Below are 9,558 nucleotides of genomic sequence, written 5' to 3'. Positions count from 1 at the left end.
GTGAGGCATTTGCTTATACTTTCATCCATGGGAAAGCAAGTCCTGAAATACACAGAACTGATAATATGTGAGGAAATTCCTGATATGGGAAAAGAACATAAAGTGACAATCAGAGCCAGGGACAACTGTAGCCAGGGAGAAAATTTTCATGGGAAAGAGGCCAAAGAACTTTTATGTAGGAGAATGTCTAATCATTTTTTGAATAAGCCAATACATGTAGTTTCAAAAATCCCATTTGTCATCTCAAATCTCTAAAAGTTGTGACATATTCAAATGTCGTAGGTGTTCTTGTTGTTTTTCCTCATCAAGTTTTGTTTTAATAAGATGGGAAAATAAAGGAAGGGAACTGAATATTACATATAGTAAAATTGGTTCAGATCAAAAAAGATGGGACAGCGTAGTGGGTATAGCTCAGAGGTAGAGTGTTTACCTAGCATGACTAGGCCCTGGGTTAAATCCCCAGCAGCACAAAAATAAAGTGGACTAAAGTAATATTTAATAAAAAAATTAAAAAGAAGGAACACATTGTAGGAGGTGGGCTTCAGACAAATCCATGATTCTGAGCAAGGCAGAAATAGCCATGAGAAAATAAAACAGTCCCAAACTCAGCATAAGGAGGACAATGAGATTCCAGGGTTAGGGAATCTCAAGCCAACTTGTTTTATATATTTTGTTTTGTTTTTAGAAGTGGGGGCCTCACTATGCCCCCAAGCTGGCCTCAAACTCCTGGGCTTAAGTGATTCTCCCACCTTAGCCTCCCTAGGGCTGGGACCACCTATATAAAACACATTACACCTGGCTTGAGGATAACTTTATTCAAATCTCAAGGCGCAGGGTGACTGCTGGAAATTGACACAGACAGGACCACGGGGACTTCTTTGAACATACACCTTCAAGGTTCTGTGCAACGCTCTTTGTTTAATGTATGAATATTTTTTGAGTTCCTACCACTCTGTGGATGCAGCAATAAGTAAGCTAGTCAGTTATCTCAGACCCATAGTCTACACTCTCTTAGTTAAATTGTTGAGTCAAAAGACATGATAATTTAAAAATTCTGAGAGGCATCTTTCCTATCCACAGATTAGACATTATTTTCCAGGCTTTGTTTATATTTGCTAATGGTTTAACATCGTCCTCCATATTTAAATCTTAACTATCAAAATTACATACTAATGTGTTATGTTAATCTCTAAGCTGATTTTACCCCCACATGTTCGACTCCTTTTTTGAAACCACAATTTTCAACTTCCCACCACTGGTTTTTATTGCTTCCTGAATGATATTTTAATTTCTTCTGCTATAGAATCTATTTCTGAGTTATTTTTTTTTCTATTTCATTGTTTTTCTTATCTTTTCTTATGCCAGAACTACATCTATTGTTTTGATTACTATAACTTTAGGAATAACTTAATGACTGATAAGGCAAGTACTTCCTTTTTACTCCCTGTTTTTCTTTTAAAACATCGTAGTGATTCTTGGCAATTTCTAGTGGTTCTCCCAATGGAAACTAAGAATCATTTTATTAAGTTCAAAATAAAAATTAAATCTCGGGAAATTTAACATCCTTGAAATGGTCAATCTTCCCATCATGGTGAGTCTGTCCAGATGTGTAAAGGGTCTGTGCGTTTGCCCTACTTGCAAGATGAAAAGTTACCCAGCCGTAGTTCCACACTGGCAGAAGTCTGAGATTCCAGGCCAGAGACAGAAGTCCTTGTTCCTCACACCGTTAGCAGTAGCCAGACGGACAGCATTTTCGACAGTTCCCTGAGCTCTGGTTCTCACAGGGCAGCAGAAGAAAGTCAGGAGCCACCTGCATTTGCACATGTGCAGTGAGTGCATTACCTAAGACAAACTGCACTTTTTATATTTTAAAAATATTTTATAAAGAAGCTTCTTCTTGAAGTGAGACATTATTATACTGGACAATAAACAAACCTGTCCTTTACTCTGGATGGAGATGCTATTTCTAGCTTCTCAGGGTATTCACTATACAAACTGCCTGGAAAAGAGTCAGGATCAAAGGCTTCCAGTGTCTCTGCTCATAATATACGTAGAAATGAGAGAGGTCAGGAAAAATTCAGCCCAAGGCCTCAGCATATAATAATGTCAATAATGATGATAATAATAACAGCTGTAATAATAAAAAAATGAAGAATGAAGTTAATTGCTTCTAGATTTGTTTCATACTTGCTTTGTGGCAAGTTAATTTGTATCCCTAAGCCCCAATTTCTTCTTTCATTAAATAGAGATAATGGTCATGTATATCTTTAAGAGTTGTTTCAAGGATTTATTAACCAATGACTAGAGGTTTTTAAGATTAAATCAGATGGTGCCTGTACAGCACTTTATCCAGTGTCTACCACAACACAAGAGCTTATGTAAAATGAGCTTATCATTATCAATGAGAGAAACTATTGAATTATATTTACCTTGGGTACAGCCATTGTACTTTCTGTTTTTATTAAAATTAACTTTTTCCAGTTTATTTATTTATTTTCTAAGGGATATTGTCAGTAATAAATAGTAATTATTTGTGTTCACCTTTCTAAATGTCCCCTTTTTATTTCTGCATCATATTTTAATGCATCAGCTGGAACTTCTCAAATGACAATAATAATAATAATAATAATAATAAAGATGGTGGTACAATAAGATGTCTTTCAAAGAAGCACCATTAAATGTATATATCTTTTGCAGTGCTGGGGATTAAACTCATAGCTACGTGAATGCCAGACAAGTACTCTATCTCTTAGTTACACCCTCAGCTCCATAATTTTATTTTCGATTGGCACATAATGATTGTACATATTTACACAGTGTAAAATTTCAATGTAGGTATACAATATGTAATATAACCAGATCAGAGTAATGGGCACATATATTATTTCTTTGGGAACATACAAAATTCTTTCTGCTAGTTATTTTGAAATATTCTATTAATAGTTGTCAGCCATAATTATTCTAATGTGCTACAGAACATTAGAAGTTATTCCTCTTGTTTAACTGTACCCTGTACCTGTTAATCATCCTTTCTCCATCTCTGCCTCCCCCACATCCTGTCCAGGCTCTGATAAGCACTGTTCTACTTTTCTACTCTTTGGGATCAACTCTTTGGTTTCTGCATATTAAGTGAGACCATGCAGTTTTTGTCTTTCTGTTTGAAAATATATGTCCTTTATCATTTTAGAGGAAGCATTTGTATATGAGTAGTTTTTAAAAAGCATTATCAGAAAGATTACTCTATCAAGTCGTGGATAGTGGTGCACATCTGTAATATCAGTGATTTGGGAGGATCAGAAGTTCAAGGTTAGCCTCAGCAACTTAGCAAGACCTGGCCTCAAAAATGAAAGAGCTGGGGATGTAGCTCAGTGGTAGAGCACCCATGGGTTCAATTCCCAGTATCAAAAAAAAAAAAAAAAAAAGTTTAAAAAGTAGCTTTTAAATGTTTTCATCATTAAGAAATTATGTTTGTAAGATTATAAATATGTTAATTAGCCTGAGTTAATCCCTCCACAGTGCACACACAAAGCATAACATTTTTTACCCCACAAATGTATACAACTATTACTTGTGGGAAATGATGGATAGAAATAAAATAAAACCAAAGAATGAGATTTTTGTCCTTGCATTCCTAAAATAAATGTACTCTGTTGTTATAAGTTTTCTGTCACATTTGATTCACTGGTATTTTTGGTAGAGATTTTCATGTGGATTAGACTGAAAATTGCTATTGCAATCTGTCTTGTGAGATCATGAAGAGTATTCATGAGAGCTTTTCAAACACCGAGAGTCTTTCTCCCTCAAAAGTCAGTCACAGGCTCTGACTTCTTATTTTAAAAAATCTATTTCTGACAAACAATAGTTTGTCCTTTTGGGGCCTCAGGATGATACCCTCTCAGCTTTTCTCATCATTCTGGCAAAACATTTTAAATTATGATTAAACACCAATTATTCACAAATTCTTCCCCCCAAAAGTTGAGGGAATATCTCCTAATTCTTTCTATAGTCTTGATACTGAAGTCAGACATTGGTAAAACACCTACACACACATACACAAATATACTTCAGACCAATATTTTTTTATGATTATAGATACAAAAGTTCTCAACAAAATACTAAAAAACTGAATTGAACAATATAAAAAATAACTACATGACTAAATGGGATTTACCGGAGAATGTACAGTTTAACATCCCAAATCTCATTCATGGCATATACTCCATCAATGGACTGAAGTTCAACAGTCACAGGACCACTTAAAGAGTTGCAGGGGGAGCTTTTGATGGAATGCAACCCTCATGACAGAAACATTCGACAACCAGGAATAGTAAGGAATGTCCTCAGCCTGATAAAGAGCATCTATGAAAACCCTTAGCTAACACCAGGCATAAGAGTGAAAGAGCGAATGCTTTCCGTTTAAGATCAAGATCCAAAACATCTATTCTTGCCACTTATGTTCAGCCTTGTACTGGAAGTTCTACTCAGAGCAATTAGGCAAGAAAATGAAATAAAATTCATTCAGAATGGAAAGGAAACAATTATCCCTATGACATGACCTTGCTTATAGAAAAAAAAATGGATTGTTAAGACAATCCAGTGTGAAAAAGAATAATCTTTTCAATAATTGATGCTGGGACTACTAGATATCTACATGTAAAAGGGCGAATTGGATTCTTCCTCACATATCATTCATAAAAGTTATCTGAAAATGAACCATAGATCTAAATTTAAGAGCTAAAACTATAAAACTGTGAGGAGTCAACATAGGAAGAAATCTCTGTGAGTATGGTTTGGGCTAGAGCTTTCTTACATACAACATTCAAAATATAAGAATTAAGAAAAAATAGATAAGTTAAATTTCTTTAAATAAAAGATTTTTTGTTTCAAAGAATACCATTAAGAAAGTAAAAGGAGCTCACATAATGGGAGAAAATATCTTGTAAATCATAATAATATAATTATATGATTATCAAGTTGCAAACAATAAAAGGATTAATAACGCAATTTTTAAAATAGACAAAGGAATTAAGTAGACATTTATCCAAGGCAGGTAAACAAAGAGGCAATATGTTAATCACCAGGGGAAAGTGCAAATCCAAATTTCATTGAGATGCCACTGCACACTTCCTAGAATGGCTTCAACATGAAATAGAGGTAATAACCTGGATATGGAGAAATGGGAACCCTTATACCTTAATGATGGGATGTAAAGGATTTATTTTAGAAAAGGATTTATCGGTTCCTCAAAAAGTAAAGAGTTACCATATGACTCAGAAATTTGACTCTTATTTATACAGTCAAGAGAAATGAAAACATATCCACATAAAAATGTGTACACAAATGTTTATAGCATAATTATTCAGAATAGGCAATAAATGGAAACAACTGAAATTGTTCATCGATGGATGAAAGGGTAATGTGAGTCATAACCAAACAATAGAACATAATTTGGATCAAAAATACATGCTATAATGTGGATGAGCCCTAAAACACAAAAGAAGCCTGGCACAAAGTCACATATTGTGTGATTTCATTTACATAAAATGTTCAGTACAGGTAAGTCTATAAAAGACCAGAAGTAGGCTAGTATTTTGATGGAGGTGGGAATAGAAAGAGAAAATAAAAGGGGTATGGAAAGTGAAGGAATGCAATGGGAGGTGACTGTTAAAGGGTATGAGGTTTCTCTCTCTCTTTTTTTTAGAATTTTCTTTTCTTTTATTTGTTCTAATTAGTTACCCATGACAGTAGAATGCATTTTGACACATTGTATACAAATGGAGCACAACTTCTCATTCTTCTGGCTGTACATGGTGCTGAGTCACACCAGTAGTGTAATCATATAGGGTGATAATATCTGTCTCTTTTTACCATCTTTCCCATCCCACTGCCCCACCCCTCCCGTCACTCCCCTCTGCACAATCCAAAGTTCCTCCATTCATCTCCCCCACTCCCCCGCCATGGATCAGCAACTGCTTATCCGAGAAAACATTAGGCCTTTGGCTTTTGGGGATTGGCTTATTTCACTTAACATGATATTCTCTAGTTCTATCCATTTACCTGCAAATGCCATAATTTTATTCTTCTTTAAGGATTAGTAATATTCCCTTGTGTATATGTACCACATTTTCTTTACCCATTCATCTATTGAAGGGCATCTAGGTTGGTTCCATAGTTTAGCTATTGTGCATTGAGCTGCGATAAACATTGATGTGGCTGTGTCACTGTAGTATGCTGATTTTAAGTCCATTGGGAATAAACAAAGGAGTGGGATAACTGGGTCAAATGGTGGTTCCATTCCCAGTTTTCTGAGGAATCCCCATAGGCTTTCCATAGTGATTGCACCAATTTGCAGTCCCCCCAGCTATGTCTGAGTGTACCTTTGTCCCCATATCCTCGCCAACACTTATTATTGCTTGTATTCTTGATAATTGCCATTCTGACTAGAGCGAGATGAAATCTTAGCGTAATTTTGACTTGTATTTCTACAAGGTTTTTGAAAAAGTAGTGTTCTAAAATAAATAGTGGTGATATTTACATGGGGTGCTGGGGACCAAATGCAGGGCCTTGCATATACTAAATAAAAATTTTCTTTCCCTTAGCCACACCCAGCCCTCAGGAAATGCAATCCTAATATGTGTATGGACAACAGAAGTCTAGAAACATTGGCACAATGACATTACTAACCATCATCCGATTATCTCCAGAAGCTACAGAACCACAGCAGTGTCCTGGATATTAGACTTAAATGCTTGTGGGCAGCCTCTGGTCTTTTCTTCTGCTCAATGCTGCCAGCTGTCTGGCCAGCAAAGCAGAGTGGCCCATGGAGGAGGTTGAGGGCTGCTACAGGAACAAAGATCTAATGTCCCTTTATCTAATGTTTACTCATGGAAAAAAATGACACCTGGGCCTTGGTGCCCCGCTGTATCTCATACTCACATCTACTGAGGCATCCATAGCATTTTCTCATATGTATTTGTCCACGTGCCTCTGTTTTTCCTTTTTTGCAGCCTAATGACCATTAACATATTGTGTCCTGGGCACCCAGCACAGCCCCTGACACTAATCAGAAGCCTAATAACTGTCTGTGGAGCAAAAGCACATTTGACCCTCTGTATCTGTGGATTCCATATCCATGGATTCAACCAATCATGAACCAAAAGTATTCCCCCAAAAATTTCATCTGTAACTGGACATGTATTGACTTCTTTTCTTGTTATTATTCTCCAAACAATAAAGTACAACTATTTATATAGCATTTATATTGTATTAATATTATACATAATCTAGAGATGATGATGATGATGATGATGATGATGATGATGATGTTGTTATTGTTTGTGGTACTGGGAATTGAACCCAGGGGTGCTCTATCACTGAGCTACACCCCCAGACCTTTTTATTTTTTAATTTAACACAGGGTCTTACTCACTTGTTGAGGCTGGCCTCAAAGTTACAATCTTCCTTTCTCAGCTTCCTGAATAGCTGGAATTATAAGTGTGGGATTATAATCCTATGATATAGGATTATATGATTTTATGTATCATGCCATTTTATATAAGGGTCTTGAAAATTTGGGCCTCTGTAGGGTTATGGAACTAATATTTCACAGATACCAAGGGAAAAATATATTTATGAATGAAGTGATGCGGCTCCCAAAAGAGCTAGATGAGCAACCTGGAAGACTCCAGAACTTTGCAGGGCATGGTGGCACACACCTGTAATCCCAGTGGCTCGGAGGCTGAGGCAGGAGGATCACAAATTCAAGGCCAGTCTCAACAATTTTGAAAGACCCTCAGCAACTGAATGTGACTTTGTCCCAAAAGAAAAAAATAAAAAGTACTGGGGATGGGACTCAGTAGTAAAGTGCTCCTAGGTTCAATTCCCAGTACAAAAAAAAAAAAAAGATTCTAGAACTTTAAGTGGACATACCGATAGAGTAGGGCAGTTAGAAGCAGGGGTGGTAGATTATCTTCATGTGCTGGAAGGTCTGTTTGGTAGAGCATGCGTACCAGAGAGCAACAGGTGCTGGTCTAGGCATAGTGGGCATCATAAGGGCTCAGGAAAAGTTCGAGTGTCTCTAGAGGAGGAGAGTGTAGTTCCAGGAGTCTGAGAGCAGACACCAAGTGAGGGGTTCAACAGGTGGCTGCATAGAAAGGTCTGATGGCAGAAGTGTCATTTTACCCTCCTCAGCAGCTAGCAGGTGCTTAATTTTTGTTTTTTAATCAATACCTGGTCCCTGTGCTGAAGAAGATGATAGTCTGGTGGGGGAACAAAGCCAGGGTACCTAACCCCTGAAATTAGAAAAAAAGTCACCTATGTAAGAACTGGGTAATGATGTCCCCAATTCTCTCCTTGTATTCAAACCAAAAGTTTTATGATACTAAGGGATTTTGAGGAAATTACTAATCATAACATCATTCATAAAAGTTTTCATGTCACTTCCTTCCTGTTTCACTTCATGTCCTTTCTCATTTGCATGATTCTGTTTTTTTTTTTTTTTTAATTTGTGGTTTCTTAACTGTCCTTGTTATCAGCACTGGGAAGAATGAAGCCCAGTTTGCAAAAAGACACAAATGTGGTTTCAGTTTATTATTTTTTCAAAAGTTGTTTTCAGGCCATGTGGTGGACTACTTTCTTTCAAGTTAGCTGTGACCAAAAAGCCTGTAGAAAAAAAGGAACATTCTAACAGAATATGAGAATTCCTTATTTCCTTTCAATCTTTTCAGTGCTCTAGGACACAATTTAAGTACGTAATACTTTTGGGACAGCTAAGTCAGTGATTCATGTAAGGACAAAAATTATTTTTGCAGAATTCAAAATCCCTAGACCAAGGGAAACAATAAAAAAAGAAAACCGATCATGCACATTTTATATATTGATCTCTAGAGCTGAAATCCACAAAATCCCGTGGCACTCCCAGAGTTGTTTTATTGTCTGTGATTTGGTCATCACAGATTCTTTCCTCTTAAATTAACACAGTTTCCCCTAGAGAAATAGCCTAGGAGAAAAGAGTCTTTGCTTTCAAGATCGATTACAAGAAAAGCTTTGCAGTTCTCCCACTAATACGGACGGCAGATCTCTAGCAATAATCTTCTGTGCTCTGGGTCCACATATTATGCTATTATAGCTGACATCTGAAGAGAGATCATGCAGTCTAGTAGAAGGATTTTAGCATCAAGACTTACAGAAGAATTAAAGAACCAGTTTGGGAAGAACAGGAAATCTTCTTGCATGGCCACCCTTCATCCATTTTTTTGATTTTTTTTCTTTCATTTAGTTCCTAAAACCTTGTAAGCAGGGAAATTCATTTTTTAATAAGGCAAATCTCTTACAAATACATTTCACTTCCTCAGAAAAAGAATCCATTTGAATCTTTTTTATTGAGGACTCCATTTGGCCACACTCAAGATAAATTTTAAATGAGTTAGGGAATCTCCCAGACTTGAAAATAAAATTTAAAAAGACTTTTTAAAAAATTATTTTGTACTGGGGATTGGAACCAGGGATGCTTTACAACTGAGCTTCATTCCCAGTCTTTCCTGTTTTATTTTGAGAGGG

This window comes from Urocitellus parryii, chromosome 11, assembly GCF_045843805.1.
Source record: "Urocitellus parryii isolate mUroPar1 chromosome 11, mUroPar1.hap1, whole genome shotgun sequence".
NCBI lineage: Eukaryota > Metazoa > Chordata > Mammalia > Rodentia > Sciuridae > Urocitellus > Urocitellus parryii.
Note: the sequence above shows the minus strand (reverse complement) of the source record.